Consider the following 19,473-nt stretch of genomic DNA (forward strand, 5'->3'; position numbering starts at 1 on the left):
GCATTGGAAGAAAAAGTAATATTTTAATCATGTTCATTTGCATCTTGATGAAAAATAGCCTGGTTTTTCTTTTAATTGCTCATATTATGTTAAACAGTACCCACAAGAAATGTCAGTGCTGTTGAAAAGCAACCCATAAAGTTTTGCTCTAATGTCACACATGGGTAAATGATTGGTAAATCAGTTAAAAAATTGGCAAAAGTGAGATCAGAATCCAACTCAAACCACAATTCTTGGGGGGAAACAAATCATAGATCTATGTTTATAATATTTACCAATAAAATTTACAGCCCTGTTATCTGCCAGTTATGCAAAAACAAACACTTGTGCAGGAGGAGTGTGCCATGTGTTTATCCATAAACAAATGGCCTAATCCTGCCCTAGGGCACTGCAGTGCTGGAGCACACACAGATAATGTGGGCTGAGGGAAACCAGCCAGGCCAGGAGAGAGGTGATTTGTCCCAGCCGCCTAAAGGGAATGCAAGGTGAAGTTCCAGGCACAGCTCGAGTTCACATCCAGGAGCAGACTGCTGGCTGGGCACAGAGCAGAGCCCAGGAGCCAGGAAACAGAACTCTGGGCTTGCCCCAGCAGGAAAGCAGAACTCTGAGCTTGCCCCAAGCCATGGCAGCTCTGTCTCAGGAGAGCCCCAGGACACCTGCACAGCCTCAGCCAGTGCAGCAGTGCAGGGCATTGGCTCTGTGCACCTTCCCCTGCTGTCGCTGCTGTGGCAGGGACATTTTGTGTCACATTCAAGCACTGAGGGGAGCTCGCTCATCAGGCATGCTACTCTGATCCAGGGAAGACTGTCTCTGGGATCTCCCATAGAACAGAAAGAGGCATAGGTCATACGAGGTTCTGTGTTACTGGTAGTCCTCTGGAAAGTTGTTTCATGTCATTCATTATATGTGAAACATAATTTATACTCTGCATACTACCCTCAAGCTGCATTTTTCAACACAATACCTAATTCTTCCAGTTTCCTTTTCTGGTCATCTAGTGAGTCTGATAATGAAATAGAAATTAAGTATTTACTTGCTGTCATGCTGCTTTACTTTCCTCTTCTGGTACAGAGGAAACTGAGTCCAATGAAGGTAGCTGTTCTGTGAAAGCTTGACAGAGTCTCAGCAGTCTGTGTGCCTTCACTAGAGAGGAGGCTGTCTCTGAGATGAATTTTGAGATTTGGGGTTGGTCAGGTGACAGTTTTGCTATACAAGAAGCTGTAAGGGGGCAAGGCAAGAGTAAAGAACTAGGAATTTGCATCCTTCCTGCAGAGCAAATCCATAGATTTGCTTCCTGTGCTGATCAAAGAGGCTGATGGCCTTACCCTGCACACAGGAGGAGGCAGCCAGTAATCCTCATAAAGATTATATCAGAAGCTTTTTCTGCAGGGTGTAGAAAACTTTGATTAAAAGCCCATCTTTATTGTGAAAATGAGCCCTTGGTAGAAGTTATCAGACAGGCCAAGGTAATCTAGGCCTTAATCAAAACAGTAGTCCGTTGCATTAAGGCACGTCAAAGATTATTTTACAGCTATAAAAAGTGACTCATTTGGGTCATTATGTATCTAAGATACGTTGTGCCCACGCAACAAGGTACACTAGTTTGCTGTAAAAAAAGACACAATTTTATTATGTGGCAGAACTCAATGCATTTTTTTGGTTGGGTTTGGGAGGGCTTTTTAGTGGTGGTCTTTTCACCTTGTGTCATTGCCATCCTTGATGTGGCAACATAATGGACACACACCAACTTTAGCTCTAAAAGTGTTCTTTCAGCTAGTAGCAGAAGGGATCTTTACCTAAAACCAGGACTAACGAGGAGAAATGGATCACTCATTGTAATTGCAAAAAACTTCATGAAGCTCAGTGTCTAAGGCAGTGGCTCTACTTTAAATGAGGTCACAATGGCAGCTGCATATTGTGGAATTTAGTGAAAAGGCAAAGTGTTTTCTTTATTGTGATACTGTTTGGAGGACTGATTTTTCTGCTCCTGTTCAGCAAGCATGGTTTTTTAGTGGATTCACTTCTTCAAGACAAATCAAAACTGGCCCAATGTATGTCAAATTTCCCAAATATTGATGACTCCTCTCCAAATAGTTTTAACCAAATCAGTCTTTGGAACCCCATCTCCTCCACCACCAGTTACATGAGGGCACAGAGGGACAGACCTAAAGCTACAGTCAATAAGAATTTTATTTAGAAAAATTCTAAGTAGAATAGAATTCTAAGATAGAACACAGAAATGGCAGACATGTTGCCAATTGTTAAACATTTGGGGTTTTTCTAATACATTGTTCAATTCAGGTAGGGCAGAAACAGCTTTGTTTCTCCCTGCAAATGCTTGACTTTTGTGGAGGAATGCTGAAGGAAGACATTCATTTAAAATACAAATAAATCAGTATTTCAGGAAAGGACAGTGTGACTTCAAAATGTTTAGACCTAAGCAACAGATGGTGAGGCTGCTACAGATCAGGTGTCACAAGAGAAATCACTGGCTGATGACTTCCTCCTGGTCCTTTTCACTGATTTGCCTTAAGCCCAAGCGTCTTGCTGCTTTTAACTCTCACTTCTTTCAGTCTTCCAGCCTTGAAACTTCAGTTTTTAACCCATGGTTTTAATTCTATTACTGATATTATCTGTCAATAAACAAAACACAATTGTCTCTCAAACACAGGAGATTCCCCACTTGCCATTCTGAAGATTTAAAAGTAAATTGCTTCCCCCTGAAGCTAAGCAGATACTTGGAAGACAATTCTGCATCAAAAAACTGGAATTGAAAGCTAGAATTAAGCTTACCACAGTCTCTTCTTTGTGTCTTTTCTAAATATCACTTTAGAAATATATCCTGAGAGTTATTACAGACAGATGCCACCTCTAATCTTCTTTTAGCCAGATTACTAAAACATAAGCTCTTCTTCTTTCTGTCACGCATAGGAACAATTTATGGGAGTTCAAACAATGACTTTGTCTCAGTAATAAGTCTGGATAATGTACAGAGCAGTAGAGTAAGGACAGCAAAATACTAAAATGGTATTTTAACAAAAGACTCTTAGGTTGGCATCAAGTTTTCAGTAGATATGTTGTGCTCCACAGTTTTAAAACAAGACAAAACATAAAATTAAATAAACTAGGGAAGATAGGGGAGCTAGATAACTGTTGAAAAGCAAGTGGTAATATGGTGGACTGGGACAGCAAGCAAAGGATGCAGGATGAAGTGTACAACTTCAAGGGCTGCCTACTTAGAAACTGAAGAAGGCAGTTAAACCTGTAAAACTGATCTAAGGATGTGTACTGAATGTGTAATGTAATGAAAAGCAATACTTTCATTAAAGCTTCTTCATTATTAATATTTTTAATCTGTCATTCATACATACTGTACACTTAGTCATTTTCTGCTAGTTATTGTAAAAAGTAAAACCTTAGCTGGCTTTAAACTAAAATTGCTTCCTAATTACTGTTTATTGCACAGGAACAAAATGCTACATTTTATGTTATTCTCAACAGGACCTCTAAAGCTCAGTTGGAGATAAGCAGTAAACACAGAAGCATTCTCATAAATCACGTTTTTGCATATAATTACAACATGCCTGTAAAAGTGAAATTTCAGCTATTCCCCTGTTACCAACCAGCTCTGGTCTAGGAATTGATTCCACTCCCAGTCTCCGCACACCATTTGCTTCAGCAGCTCAGATTTCCTTCATTTCCATACCACGAACAATTCACCATTTTACATATTAAGTCTGCCTATATTTTCCTGCATTTGAGATTACGTGATGAAGAAAGTCCAGTCCTTCCCTTCCAGCCTAGATCACACTTGCTGCCCTTCATATTGTCATCTCTGAAAAACCTCACTTTTCCGGTAGGATCCCTGTAGTATTTTTAATCTATTTATTCTCCATTTAGTATTTTTACTTCAGCAAGCTGGATTACAGCTGCTGAGTTAGTGAATTTTGTTTGCATGAAGCCAGAATGATGAGGTCGTGCTAAAGAATGCTGGTATAACAAAACTAGCGGATGTTTATTTATGAAATGGACATCTGTATATCTATGAAATGGACATGTGTCTATTTACGAAATGGACACGTGTGTGAAAAAGACTTGATCTCCTTGAAGAAGGTTCTCTTTTTCAAAGCCTACCAGTCTGGTCTGTGGTTTTGTGATCAAAAACTTAGTAATTTTTTCTTAGGTCAAATATGAGAAACTAAAAAGAACAACCTAGGTTGTACTAAGATGAATCACTAATTTTATAAAACCTGACACAGCTTGTTCTAGGTTATGATAGGAAATGGATGAAGCACTGCATAGGCTGGAATGTACATACTTTTTTTCCTTTTTTTTTTTTTTTAAGAGAGAGAGAAAAATAACAAATCTGTAAAAGTCAGCCAGCTAAACTGAATTCCAAGAAAAACCCTTCAATCATGCTAGCAAATATGTATCCTTCAAATGGCAAGAAACCTCAGGGTGAAAATCACAGTTAACCCGAATCACAGAAACTTCAGGGTGAAAATCACAGTTAAACTGAATTTGTCAGGAAAAAAAGCCACACTAAATGACTCCAGCAGCGTTCCCTTGGCAGGGCAGCATCTCCACAGCACAGGGCAGGAGCGACACCGGCAGAGCGGGGCTGAGGGACCGGCGGGCCGGGAGGGACACGCGAGTGTGGAGGCGGGCGAGAAGGGGGACAGGTGATGCCCGCTGGAACTGCAGCGGGCTTCAGGCACTGCGGAGCCGAACGCTCAGAACAAATAACCTCTCATATATATGTGTGTGTAAAATAAGAGTAGCCAACACCTCGAAGAGATTTGCAGGAAGGTTCTGCTATCTCTGTCACTGTGGCTTTAAAGCAAAGCCACACCAAGAGCCGGCCGTGGCCCTGAGCTGTGTCCCCTTGCCAGTGTGTGTCCCCTTGACAGTGTGTGTCCCCTTGCTGGTGTGTATCCCTGCCACCGCCGGAGCTGTGAGAGCCCCGAGGAGCGGAGCCCCCAGAGCCGCCATGGGCCCGGCCCTGCCCTCAGCGCTGCCGCTGAGCCCTCACAGTGCTCTCGCCTTCCCGCCGTCCCGGCCCCGAGCCGCGGCGCTGCCCGGGCCCTCGGCAGTGTCCCCAGTGTCCCCGCTGTCCCCCGTGCTGTGTCTGGGAGCAGGACGGAGCAGCCCCTGCGTGTGCCGAGGTACGGAGCCGGCCCTGCCCCTCAGCAGCTCCCGAGCACAGACAATGGTTCCCTCACGGAACGCGGCGGTTGTGGCTGCAGGGAATAGAGCAGGGGAAGGAAAGGATGGCTGTGCCGCTGGGCAGGGGATGAGCAGCACAACACTGGGCAGATTTTTCTGGTGTGCCCAAGCTGCTTCTGCCTTGTCCTGCTGCTATTTCCCCGCAGGTGGGGAGTGCTGTCCCGGCTCCCCTCACAAACCCAAGGGGTGAACTCCAGCCCCAGCCAAGCTCTCAGCTCTTCCCCTGCACCGGGCACTCCAGGCTATAGATTTGTACTCTTTTAACATTATCCCGTTCCTACAAAATTAATGAAACGTTTGAATTATTCACTGTTCAGTTTTAGAGAACAAGAGTGAGCAAAACTGGGGCTTTACTCTGAGGGAGTTTACGTGAAGTTGAGTTGTGCTTTTTAGGTGCAGAATTTAATGTTATTTTTAAACAAAAGTGTAGTTAATCTTGGTTCTTTAAAGCTTGACTGCATCTCTCTGCTTTTTAGAGCTCCTGCTTTGAATTTAGATCACAAATCTTGTGATGGTACAAAACAGCTTCATAGGCTGCAAGAAAACCCTCAAACCTGAGAAACCAGAAATAATTGAAACTGAAATTCATTATCCAAACCCTTGTTTTGTAGGAATCTCAGTACTCTCAGTCTGCACAAGCCAGTTAGTTTCAAAACATAGTGACTCCAACCAAACAAGCAAAAATCCAGATCAAAACAAACAAAACCCAAACTAACCAACCAAAAACTAAGCAAGAAAACCCCTCACAAACAAACAACAACAAAAATTCCTTGTATTTTACAGACTTGTCACCCACAGCACTGGGGTAAAGGTAGGATAGCAGAGAGAGTTCTGCACTTTATAACATGGGAAAATGAATCTTAAGGCATATTTCCCTCTCTTGTATCTTGTGCTGTTTCAACATTAATTACTAGCAAGCAAAGAAGTCTTTATTTCAGCTATATTGTTAGATCTTAATATACCTACTAAAAAGGCATAACAATGCACTAGGCATTTTTCATTTTGGTGCAAGAAGGCAAATGGACATCGTTTGAAATGTCACACTCCCACAACATAAAGCAATTTGTTACATTGGAAGGATCATGTCAGTGTCTGTGAAAGGGCAGTGCTGCAGAGCATTTTCTACTGAGGTGATGAGAGCAAGTTCCAGGGTGTTCCTCTGTCTTACACTGCTCTGAGATGTGGTGTCTAACATAAATTAAGTACTTCAGCCTCCTTTCTCATTGCCAGAGCCAGTCCCTGAGAGTCTGAAATGATGATTCTCTGGATTAAAAAAAAAAAAAAGAAGCTTAAATTCCATTAAGCTTTTGTAAAACTTTGGATTGCAAATGAGGAGATGATGATGCAGCCCTGGAACTCTGCTGTATTTCATTTCAGAAACTGTTAAATTTCAAACATTTTTGAAATGAGATGCAGTTTCTGAGCTCTAGGCTTAGTTATTTCACAAACTCTTTCCTTTCTGTGAAGTCTTAAAGCCAAACAAGCTTGGAGAAGCCTTGAGAACTGAAACTTCTGTGGCAATCCACAGAACTGCAGAATTCAGATATGGCTATATTTATCAATTTCTTTTCCTCTACAGCCACCCTTTGTATTCAAATAGGCATAAAATTCAGGTATTGTGCCCATAAGCAGTGACAGGTACTTCAATACAAGACTGAGGGTACAAATGTATTTCATATAGTGATAAATGATTGTAAGTGTGATTTAATCTCAGTTTTGATGGGGTATTCAGGGAAATGGGGTTTTATGATGTATTAATAAGTTTTCCTCTCTAACATTAATAATGAGGCTTAGATTTTTGAATTGAGGAGGCAGGTTTCCTGAAATATTTATGTGTAGATGTTGTGCCCACCTTTGTTTCTCAGCATGAATGCAGCAGTATTTTCACTGCTGGTAGCCAAAAGGATTTCTTGATTTCCTGCTGTACTGGGGTGCTATACAGAATTCCAGATCACAGCCTTTGTGTATGACAACTCCCAGAGAACAAATCTGAGCTTCAGTTTTCATCTGTCTTTCCAGAAAAATAGAAAATCATAGAAAATATGTACATTTCAAGTAGGTGAAGTGTGTGGGAACTATTATTGATAGGTTTTCTCCATTTTTTCATCCATTGACACAACTTCCTTGTCCTAAGAGAACATAATCTCCAGCAATTCATTTCATCCACCTCTCCCTTTATAATTCCTTCCCTTCTCCTTTTCTCTCCCTTGTGATAAACACAGGTATAGCCACACTCTAAAAGCAACCCAGCAAGCACAGAACAAACTCTTGAGACCAAAACTTGGAAACTGGGCTTTGTAAGTTATGAAAGAATAATAATAGAGTTTCATTATTGTGATGGAGTAATTATTGGGAAAGAGTGATAAAAGAAAAAAAAAAGGACTGAGGCAACACCTAGAAAACAAAAAGCTGTAATAATTTGGTTTGAAAAGGAGTTTCTGTGTGCAAGACTTGAGATTTGCTGCAGAATTCTTTCAGAACAAGTATTTAGTTTTAATTATCAGGGAGGTATCTTGGTTAATGGCATTCTTTGAATTCTTCAGTGGCTGTGAAATGCTGAGGCCTTATGAAGGAAGAATACAGAGAAACAGGAGCCACAGGAGATGAGCACGCTTTCCCAATTTCCCAAATTAACTGTTCCAGGCGTACACATTGCTGGTTTCCAGCTTTGAGATGTGCTGCTCACTGAGGGAGCACAATGGGTGTTTATGGAGATGCACTGGGGCATTCAGGGGTGTAGCCAGTCCCCTCGGGTTGGGGCTGTGCTGCCTCCAGCAGCCCCCTGAGCCCTGCTCCTCGTGCCCACTCCTGCTGCTCTGGGAGTGCTTCCCGGGGCTTTGCTTGGCTACAGCTACTTTATGCTTTTGTGAGTTTAGCAAAAAAATAAGCAGAAGATATTTCTAAGCCTATATTAAAAGTGCTGTGCTTGGAGAGGCAGCAGTGATTCACTTCGTATTTTCAACTAATTTAGCTATTTAACAATTCTTGTCTCCCTCCAGTCTTGGTTCAGAGAATGGAGGATATTCAGTGTGAAGCAGAGACCTTTATTTACAGAGTGTAAATACCTTTTGTCTGCTCTTTCTACCTAAAATACCTGTAAAATTTATAATAATCTCCATGGAGTCAGACTGGGGGTGCATCCAGCTCAGGATCCTGCCTCCAGCAGTGGCCAAGGGAAGAGCAGAAAGTCAGCAGTCTCCTTAGAGATCCCAAAGGAGACTGCATTCAATATGCAAAACTGAACCCCCTCTAATAGCCCTCCATAAAACTGAACCGGTACATGCTTAGCTGACTCCAGTTACTGGTAATGCAAATATTGATAGAATTCAAAACTACACTCTTCTGGTATTAGCAGATGCATCTGATTAAGTGAATAATAAATCATCTCGTGTTACTCCTAACAGTAACACATTTAGTATTTGCATATGGTGTGAATGAAAGTTGTCAAAGACATGCAAACTAGAGGTTGAGAAATTAGATTTCTAAATAAATAGAGATCTTGAAATAGAAAAGGCAATACAGTCTTGGTCTTTGCTAAACCCAAACTGCATGTACACATTTCCCTGTTTAGCTCCCCCCTACAAAAAAACCTTTGGGGAAAACCTTTTCAGACAGTTCATGGAGAGTTTCATATATCACATTTCCTCAGTGCTCAGGACAAAGTGGTATCACTCATGAGATCTACTCCTCATGCTCTACATGTTGTAAACTGAATAAATCACTCTGTAATCTGTATGAGATCACAAATGCCACTGCCACTTAAAAGGGGTCATGTCTAATCTGTTTTATTTTCATAGATAAATACCATATTCTATGGTTTATCATTTTGAGATGGTTCAATAGAATTTAGTCATAGTGAATTCCAGTGAGAGATAATAGCCTAAATGCTCAAAAATACCACTCTACACAAGTAGATTTTTATATCCTCCAGTGCTATTTATAATTTGGAAGTCTCTGTAATGTGTTCATATGGGAATCTAGTCCTAGGAACAGAATCTTTAAATTAATTTTGATACTTGAAAAATGCCTTGAGCTGTTCTCAGGGAGGAAAACAGAACAATGGAAAGATTTAGAAATTTCTGTCTGTTGATAGTAAGGCTATAAAGAGGAGATAAAAAGAGGGAAATAAATAAGGATGGACTCTCCAAAGACACTGAGTGTGTAGCCAGAGCAGTCCTGAGAAAGGTGCTGTGGTCTCGTGCTGCCAGGTGAATGCATCTCTGCTTTTTCCTTCTGTAAATTGCAGGCTGCACTAGATCTTTATCAAGGAGACTGAACAGAGCTCTGCAAGAAAACAGGCTCTGTGGATTCTTCAGCTGTGTAAAATTGTAACAGGATTCTGATATTTTGCCAATCAGGCGCTCATCTAAAACCTGTGTCTAGAGGGAGCCGTGCCTGTTTGCAGTCTCAGCTTGGAGTGGGGTTGGCTGCTGATTCTATCACTGCTGGCACATTCCAGCAGGTTTCGTGTGCTCTGAAGCAGGAGCACAGGAATAGGCACACGCCAGTTCAGGTGATGGTCTCTTTTCTTGTGTAATTCACAAAGTTCTTGCTAAGGTAGGAAACAGAGAAATGCAGGGAGAGAAATACATCTTTACTCAGAGCTCAGTAATTAAGACAAAATTTGCAGATTTGCTTGTCTAAGTTTTAAGGATGCAGCAGGAAGAATTTGTAGGAGATCAGGATACAAATGGGAGCCGAGAAGGGTCCAGTGGCTTTGACATTACAAAGTCTAAAAATTTGAATTTTGCTCCCTGATTTAGTAGATTATTTTCTTTCAGTGGGTCACTTCATGCCTCTGTTTTCTCACATTAATGTGTTAGTGCTGGGCATTCTTTTCACTGTTTTCTTCTATCACAACAGTTTCCTGGTATTTCTAGGGGATTGTGGATTGTGCTACAATACATACAAAATAAATTAAGAGATGCAGAATCAGGCCCAGCCTTTGGGCACCAAAGTGTAGTCAGATTGTTTGAACTTCTGGGTGCACGTTCTTAGGAATTAAGTTTCAGGATGAATGAAGCTATTCATCTTTCACAGCCTTTAAGACTCTACTTACCTATGGAACTTTCCAGTATCCTCTGAGATTGTAGGCTGCTGTTGATTAAGATGAAGTAATTTTTTTTTGTGAATAAAGCATATGTTTTTTTAGTGCATGCTAAATATTGCTATGGTTAAGTTGAAATGAGAACAGACATGCTGCACCATATTGTTATTTGCTGTGAAGTGATTTAACAAATGTTTGAACAGCTGTGCTGAGTAGGCCCTGTTGATATAAGAAGTGGAATCATGAGAGCTGCTGTTTTGGTTGTTTGCAGTGGAAAAGGATCAATCAAATAATTGTCTCCTGGGGTAAAGGACTCTAGATGAATGTAATAGAAAGTTAAGGTAATTCATGATAAAGTCTGTCAAATCTAGTTTTGCACGTGGTGACTTTTAACAAAGATGCATACTTCTGATCTTCCAGAAAAGGTGATAGAGTTTTGGCTACTTCAGCAATCAAGGAAAATTGCCTTGGAGAAGAGTCAGGACGGTTGCTGGTCTTTATATTACTTAACAAACTCAGTTCCAGAAAGGAACAGTCTCTGAACCACATTTCTAGGTGGACCAACAAAGTGCCTGCCACCCAGATTGATGATTTCTGGCAGAAGAAGCTTCTGTGACCAGCACCCCATGCCATGGAAAGGTTCTGCTCTGCACTACCCTTCGCTTGCCAGTTTTTCAGTACTGAGGTAGTGAAAGAAATATCGTCCCTATACAGTCATGAGAGGTATTAAATGAACAGCTGGCATTCCTGGCATACCACAAACTCACCAAACAGGAAAAGAAAACCAGGGTAGAATATTTTAATGGGTTTTACTCCTAAAAATGGAAACCAGCTATCCAGATCACAAAGACCCCACTTGAACTTTCTGCCTGTGGTCTGACTTCTGATAAGAACTAATTTGTAAGGACAGATTTGACAGTGGGCAGCCACTGTGACTGTGGGTGCTTCTCACACTGAAGCTTGGGTTTTCACCTTCCAGCAGATACACCAAATGAAGACCCTGAATTTTAGCATGGTGGTGAAGCTTTGTGGAAGTCTGGAACTCACAAATTTTGGTTCCAGAATTGATGCTCTCTGAGTATCTGATTGCCAGGGCTCAGGTTTGCTGGGAAAGGTTTAGTGGTGGCAAGCACAGTGAATTGTTCAGAGGGCATGTTTGTGGTCTGGCAACCTGGAAGTCCTGGAGGGTGTGTAGGGATGGGGGCAATGCAGTGACTCCACCCTTGTCCCTCTAGTATGCTCCACCCTCCTGCTTTCCTTCTTTCAGTGCAGAGTATTGCCCTGCCCAGGCCTCTGAGCACTTCCTTGGGCTTTTTATAAAGAAGAAAACATATAAGGGAACATAAAAAGGACTTGCTTATACTAAGAGGGATGGCAAACTGAGATATGCTTATTGCCAGCCTGACCTTACAGGAGAGCAATCCTTTCCAGGAGCATTCAGAGTGACTGAGGTGCTTTTATTGCAAGGAATGCTGTGTGCCAGTAAAACATTCAATAAAGTTTATCTTGCTGCTGCTGTAACTGAGACATTCTATTTAAATAAAATAGCACTCCTTTTATGAGTGCACACTGTAATATGAGTTCTCAACCAAAAGGAAGAGTTAAACTGGAATTTAGTTTTTCTGAAGGATAAAAGCTGTCAGGTTCTGGGCTGATAGCTGCAGGTAGCTGAGTACTGGAGCATTGCCTCAGTCACTGGCTGTGGGTGCAGAGGAGTTGTGCTGCAGCTCCATTATGTGCAATGTGTCTTCTGAGTTACTCTGCTTTGCAGGGAAGCCCAGCAGGACTTCATTCTTTGAATTGTGTTTATCATGGCAGCTCTGAGAGACATAAAGACATCCCCAAGTCTACTGCCATCAAGGCAAGGCCTTGGTGCACCTCAGGGTGGGCTTGAATTCAGCCAGTGAGGAAGCTTGTGCTGCATATCTCCTACCAGTATCCCACTTGGCTAGTTAAAAATGTCTGAGAGCTCTTTTGTTCCTCTTTCTTGTATTCTACATAAATGCCAAACTGGAAATATAGTGAGATTTGACTTAATGGCTTTGACCACTAGTTTAACACACTTTCAATCTGTGTTAAAGATTTCTGGACTTTTAGTTTTGCTAGTACAGCCTTTTCTGTTTCAATTTTTTTTCTTCTCAATTAATACTTGGTCTTCCTAATGAGCCACAAAATTTTTCACCTAGGCAATCAGGGTAGAAATCAGTAATATCAAGGTAAGTGGTGATGTGCATGTCTTGATGAACATTAATGGTACCAATTTCAATAATGCTTTCATTGTTCGATAAAAGCTGGCCCAAAGATAATGAATCTGCCTTCAGGAAAAGCTAAGACATAATAGACTGAGAAAAGCATTTGTCCTAATTATGGTAATTATGTTAATTTAGGCTTTAAATAATAAGAGGGTGGCACTTTATATATTTAATATTTCAGTTAACTGTGAACATTACGGAAAATGAGACTTCTCAGAAATCCAGATTTACTCCAGCATTTCATATAAGCATTGCTAAGAAGCTTCCAGGGAAAAGCAGCAGTGTGAAGAAACAAGGGGTTGCTGGGCTGTTCCATGTCCCTCTCTCACAAACACAGCGTTCAGCCAGGCCTCAGAGCTGCAGGGAGAGCACTGCAGCCTGTGTGGAGCAGCTGAGAACCTGACTCACAAATCCCCTGGAGACTTTTACTTCCACTGCTTCGACTGTCTTAGCTGCTTTCCCATCCAGTGGTGTGATCTGAGACTGATTGTACTGAATCTCCCTGGCAGGATTAGAGCAACCTCAAGGCTATTTCCTTCAAAATCAGACTATGAAGAGAGCTTTCTTTGCAGTGAAATGTCATCTTTATGAATTCAGAAAGAAGAAAGTAATAATCCTCTGTGACTTTCTCTAGCCACATGTGCCTCAGTATCCTGGAGATTACTGTTTTTCCTGCTCAATACATAGTAGTTATATTTGCTTAGCTATTTCTGCATGTTTTCCAAAACTTTGTTATCAAACCAAGCCAAAGAATCTTCACATCCACATTGTTTGCCCATGCAGGACATGTCATATCCTGGTGCCATTGGTGCCATGTTTCCAGTTAGACTGGGTCAGGTCTTTAGCAGACAGGCAGCAACTTGCATTGCTTTTTCTTGTCTACAAATGTATTTCCCGTTGCTCTTCTCTGGAGACAAATCTGTTTGGGTCGGGCTCTTTTCTTAGTGGAGACAGGAGGAATTACACACTGCAGCTTGTGCAGGCTCTCAGCTGGCTTTGGGCTGGATATGTCAGCACTCAGCAGTGCAGCTGCACAGCAAACAGCTGGGACCTGCCTTCAGATCCACCACCAAGAGTGCCTGTGGTGATCTGGACTCTCCTAAATGAGCTGCAGCTCCTGTGACATGCATAAAAATTCCTTGCAAAAAATTTGAAAGGAAACTGAAAGAAAGGGAGCTGCAGCTCCAGCAAACACAGCTCAGATGCAGGACCAGCAGTGGGAAAGCAGGAAGGAAGGTTTGTGCAGGGACTGAGCAGCTGCACAGCTTTGATGGTAGGAGAAAATGCCACTGCTGTAATTCTGTACCACCCTGCAACCTTCAGCTCCCACTGTTGCTTGACATCTCTGTGCACCAACTGCTGCCTGATTCCCTGGCCCATTCTTCCCCAGGTGAGCCCTGCAGTTCCCCTCGGAGGGCTCCTCCATCGCAGCCAGCTGCTCTCTCTCTATCTGTCTATCTTAGTCTCTAATCTGGGCTATAAAGCAGGCCCATTTTCCAGGCAGTGTTTACTGAAAACACAGGAGCGTGCCTGGCTCCCTCGGCCATCCCTCCTCCTGCCCTCCCACTCCTGGCAGGCTGTGGAGGTCAGGCTGCTGCGGGACTCTCCTGCTGCCTGTGGGACAGCGAGCAGTGAACCCAGCAGCCCGTGAGCCCATTGACCCTGACAGGTTTGCAGTGGCTTCCTCTGGGGTTAAGGGAGTTCATTACGCCCAGCCAGTCAAGGTGGTTGACAGCAAAGCAAACAGTGATTGAAATCTTCATTAGAGAGAAAACCAGAGTGCTAAAGTAAAGATTTGGGATGGGAGGACACAGTGAAACATCAAGGCTTTCAGTGAGATCAGTAATTTTAAAATGGATTTTCTAAAGAAGCAGAGAAGAGATAATGAAAAGGGTCAAAAACAAATAATAAGGGATAATTATGAGGTTGGTGTCATTCACAAACGGCACTGGAGAGCCAGTAAGAAGAAACTGGAACTTGCTGTAGTGCTTAAATTAGGAAAGTCTCAAGTCTTTAATGAAAAAATACATTTGAAATGGTAACTTCCTTGAATTTAGTGTTGTAGATTAATTCTGATTAAGACCCATATATTCTGTAGTTGTGCTCCTATTTCTGTAGGTATACACTAACTTTTTGGGAAGGAGAAACCATCTGGAGCTGCATCTTTGTCCCTGTTTCCTGACAACTGGGATTGTGATGAGATAATTAGGGCCTTTGCTTGAATAAAGTATTTCCAGATTTCTTTGCAGCTTCTTCTGAACTAATCTACCCATTCATATCTACCTTGAAAAGATGACTTGCCTTATTCTAGGAATGAGAGGAACTGAATTCTTTCTCTTGCCCTTACTGCGTAATTTTTTAGTATTTTTCTTTTTTACCTTGGACTTAAAGGCAATAGAAGGAAGTGAGCTGGGTGATTTTTTTCCTTGATAACAGCTCATTTTCTTGCCTGGTGTTACTAAAACTCCACAGGCTGTTGAAACAGTGTTGTAATGGGGCAATTCTGAGCCTGTAGGATGCAGACTGAGCACTGATGTTTTAAAAGAGAGACTTTTGGACTCTTGTTAAAGCCAGAACACATCCCTGCATGCCAATGGAAGCAAGATAAGATTTCAAGTCCCATCTTGTGTCCTACACATTTTCTGGTGTGTCCGGAAATTTCAGTTATCTCCACTCATGGCTGGAGATCAAGAGGGCAGTTTGAATTTTTAGTCAAATAAGCCAAATAAACCTCTATCTTCTCCAGTTCTGTATTTATTCAGTAATTAACCCAACTTTCAAGCTCACAAACTAGTTCTTTGTCTCTTTAAATATTTGTCCTGGGGGTTAGGAGCAGTGATCTCCAGGGAAGATGAAGATTCACAAGAGGGGTTGGTCCCTGAGCCAGAATGGCCAGGAGCTCCTCCTGGTCCCACATGAATGCCAAGGCTTTTGACATCCTTGGACACTAGCAGGATATTTTTGTGTGTTTGTATTTCCTATCCATTTTCATTTATGGGTAAACAGCAAGGAGAGAACATATTTTCCTCTCAGCTTTTTTTTTTCTTCTTTTTTTAAATTTATTTTTTTAGCAGTTTAGCACAAGAATTCTTGTTCAAAAATAATCTTAAAAGGAAAAATCTGATTATCTGTTTTGCTCTAGATGTTAGCAAAAGGCTCAGAGAAATCCTGGCTACAGTGAAAGTTGGTATGAAACTCCAGAATGTGGGCTCTTTTAGTAGAGAGTGACTAGCATAATTAAATATTGATGAAAAATTATATCAAAAGAACTAAGAAGGCTGTTTTTATGCAATTATCTTTTAAAAAGGAGATATTTCAAAGTAATATTGGGAAAAAGTACAATTTTAAAATGTAATTACCTACAAAACAAGATCAGTGATCTGGAAAGGAACCAGTTTTACTTAACTAGAAAGCAGTTGCCAAGAGGTTTATTCCATGAATTAAATTTTATGGATTCTGTATTAAAAACTTCTGCAATGTAGCTGAACAATTTGTTCCTGTCTTGACAGGAGCTATGATAATAAATGCCAAGAGGTTGGATGTGTAGGATGTTTTCATCCTCACTAGGGGTCTTCATTAATTAAAAACTTTTGGCAGCCATTCTTTCCTTTCTGTTTGAATTGTTTTTAGTAAAATGAAAGGGTAGCATTTCACTTGAAGAACGAAAGAAATTTATTTCACTCTTATTATTGAAATGATCTTAAGCACAATGTTGGGAGAAAATTCATTTAACATTCCTGTCAACCTTGATGATGTTTGCTTCTCCTGCTGGTCTTTTGTATTTCCTCTTTCTCTGATTTACAGCATAATGAACTAATAGATTCAGAACTGCATCTTACTTTAGGCAGAAGAAACAATTGAGCAAGCAAAGCTACAAACTGCCTGACACCTCTGAAAATCAATTAACTCATTAAATGGTCCAGAGTTTGGTATTTTGATTTCCTACAATTGAACATTTGCTATGGAAGCCTTGGGAATGAAAACATATATATTATAAATTATACTATTTGTACCCAATCTAATATTTATGAAATATGGAAAAAGAGGTTTTGTAGTTTGGCTTTTTGTTGTATTCAAGTTCAGGGGTATTTATGGATTTCCTGTGCTCTTTAAAGGAGTTACTTTCCACTTCTGATTCTGTTTCTCATTCAAGTGGAGCAGGAATCACAGGGTTTGCCTGGGCTGGAGGATGATGAATACACTGCAAGCTGCTGACAGAAATGGAATACAAATTGGAAAATGAAGTGTTATGAGGCATTGCACTCATTAAATATTTTGTTGTTTTCTCTTTAGAGATCACTGCATGTTGTGAAACTTTCCTGACACATGAAGGCCTTTGGAAGCTGAGGTGCCCTGAGTGCTGCCAAGGGGCCTTCTCTGAGATCCCTTCTTCTCAGAGGAAGAGAAACATTTGCTCATCTGATGGTGCACCTGGAACAAAGTCGCATGGTCTGTTGATATTTCTTAGTGCAGGTAAGTGAGGAAGAGTTTTACCAATTTTTCATTTCAACTTCTTTGAATTATGCATTAGGGTGAGGATTCTCAGAGCCTTTTGTATATGCATTTTATTGTCCAGTTTGTGTTTTCTCCTGAGATGTTCATTAGTTCAATTTCAAGCTTTCAGATAAGCTCCAAGGAGAGAGTGGGTTTATTTCAGAGGAATGAAAAAGACAGAAGAATTTGCTTTATATCTTTGCTGCCCAAAATCACACTTAAAAGATCCAGGTAATATGCAGGTAATAGACTATCTGCTGTGTTGGTCAGAGGTAAAAGATGAAAGATAAGCCTGCTGGCAACCAGAACCCTATTTCAGCTGCTTCTCAAGTGTGTTACAGGCAAGTCTACAAAGACATTTCATCATATCACTGATAAAGATTGTGCTGTATTGAACTGATCTGCAAACATGCAAACAGTCTAAACTTGTGTGTGCATTGTGCCTGTGTGTGCATCTGGATTTATGGGCAAGTGGAAGGACAGCTTTTCAAGAGTTTTGTAGTAAAGTACGAGAAGTTCATTGCTCATTAACTGCTTTCCAATTGTTCTTATTTTGGCTCTGTTTAGCATTTTTTGTGCATGAAAATTCTAACTCATCAGTACAGCCGTGTCATGACAGAGTAGCAAAGAGCATTTCCAGCTTTAAGGGCTAAGGCTTTATAAAGGTAAGGGGATAAAAGGAGTTTAAAGCAATTGTGTTTGACTTCCTTTTCACTGTCACTGCCTTCTGGAAGCTGTTTTGTTCTAGCTGCTGATTAACTTCTTCAGTGGTTATTTGAAAGTCAGCAAACAAGGATGGTATCTGAAGCTGAAAACAATTATCAATAATATAGGACTGGAACATTTCAACAGCAGCTCCCATCTCCAAGAGCACCCATTTAATCTTCCTCAATGTTTTTAACATTAGAAACATGGTGACTTTCCACAGTTTTGTTCTTATTACCTGGGATGTAAATCTCCTTCCTAAGCTGTGTGGATGTGTTTTGACAATGTTTCTCTTTGGTAGGACAGACTAGAGTTTCACAGGAGAGAAAAGTAAGATCATAAGGAAACAAGATACAGCAGGGCAATAAAAGAGTGGTTTGCCAAGAAAGTATACATAAAGTTTTAAAGCCTGAAAATAGCACTTTTTCCCCTCCCTGAGACCCTTGTGAAGGATCCTATTCATGGTGCCATTTAGTCTGTGACTGTTGGTGAAGTCTGTGCCATCATCACCAAGAATAACCAAGATGTTGGGCTAGTTTTAATTAAAGATATGTGGAAGGTAACAAAGTATGGGATAACTGGGCTGCTGTTTGTCAGGCAGAATTGGGTAAATCTGACAACACCCAACTAAGCTTTGTAAAGGAATGTAAATCCTGTTGTCTGCATGGGATGGTGCTGTGATTTGTGGAAAGAGGAACCCTGGTACAGAAGGAACATCTGAGTGGTGCCTTTATTGTGAGCTCAGGAGGGCTTGGTTTTTCCAGCCTCCTGCAAAGGTCCCATCTCTGCACCAAATTCAACTACTAGGTCTTTCAAAAGTATTAGTGGAACAAATAATAACTAAGTTCTCCTCTTGAAGTCTGATCTGAGATGCTAAATATGTCTGTCAGAACCTTCCGGGAAGAATGGAAATTTACAGTAAATGCAGCACTGAAAGCAGAAGTATTATTCTCTATTACAGTTCTGCACAGCTCAGCAGATAAAGCAGATACTTTGTGCAAGCCTGGAGGCAGAGATAGTCTGTCTCAGAGGCATTTTATTAATTTTTCAAGAGTATAAATCAAGACAATTTCATGTTGAATAAAGAATTAAATACTTTTGCTCTCATTTCCGGACTCTCAGTAATCATTAAGGAGACAGTAAAAGGACTGCAAGGGAATTAGCTTTTTGACCCAGTATTCACCAACAGTAGATTCTGCTAACAGTGGGAATAGTCTTAATGAGAAGTTTGCAAGTGAAAGATTTATATACTTTCATTATAGGCAGATTTTGTGAGATTTTTAACTTTATGGCCTGAATGGAAGCTTTGAGGCAATTACTAAGAAAATAGTAAGAGTGGCTATGGTGCATGAGGAGATATCCTGCCTTGGAAAAAAGGAGATGTGAATAACTTCCAGGTCCTAATGCTGAGATTCTGCTGAATGGCACGTGGTCTTGCACTTCCATGCATTTCACAGGATCCCTTCTCCTCAGTGAGGTCAGTGGAGAGGAGATAAGCAGCAGCCTTTCAGAGCTGAGACAGGAGGCAGGTGGAAATGTAGGTTACCATGTATATTCAACACATTCTAACTCCTCTTCATAGTTCCTCAATTCCAGACTACTGAGTCTTCAGAGCACACATTTGCTGTACAGTAGTTGGATTTGTTACCTTGCTCTGGGTGCCAGCAGGAAATAATCTCTTTAGCTTGATCCCTGATCTGTCTTTGTGGGGGAAAGTAGGAAAGGGAAGGCAAAAAGGGGATAATACTT

General features: G+C 41.1%; 1 long non-coding RNA gene across 7 annotated transcripts in view; it reads left to right on the top strand.

The window, feature by feature from the left end:
• The first annotated feature begins 4,600 nt into the window (after positions 1–4,600).
• Positions 4,601–19,473, top strand: part of LOC135280056 (uncharacterized) — a 53,826-nt gene continuing 38,953 nt past the window's right edge. For 4 of the 7 annotated variants that reach the window (XR_010347138.1, XR_010347137.1, XR_010347133.1 and 1 more), the window contains exons 1-2: positions 5,053–5,165; positions 16,819–16,998. This is a non-coding gene — a long non-coding RNA (uncharacterized LOC135280056). Of the gene's footprint in view, positions 4,663–5,052; positions 5,166–14,151; positions 14,195–16,818; positions 16,999–17,586; positions 17,685–19,473 lie in introns of those variants that run through there. The other 3 variants (XR_010347139.1, XR_010347135.1, XR_010347136.1) reach the window with 3 other exon arrangements.

The sequence above is a fragment of the Passer domesticus genome, chromosome 13 (genome assembly GCF_036417665.1).
Source record: "Passer domesticus isolate bPasDom1 chromosome 13, bPasDom1.hap1, whole genome shotgun sequence".
NCBI lineage: Eukaryota > Metazoa > Chordata > Aves > Passeriformes > Passeridae > Passer > Passer domesticus.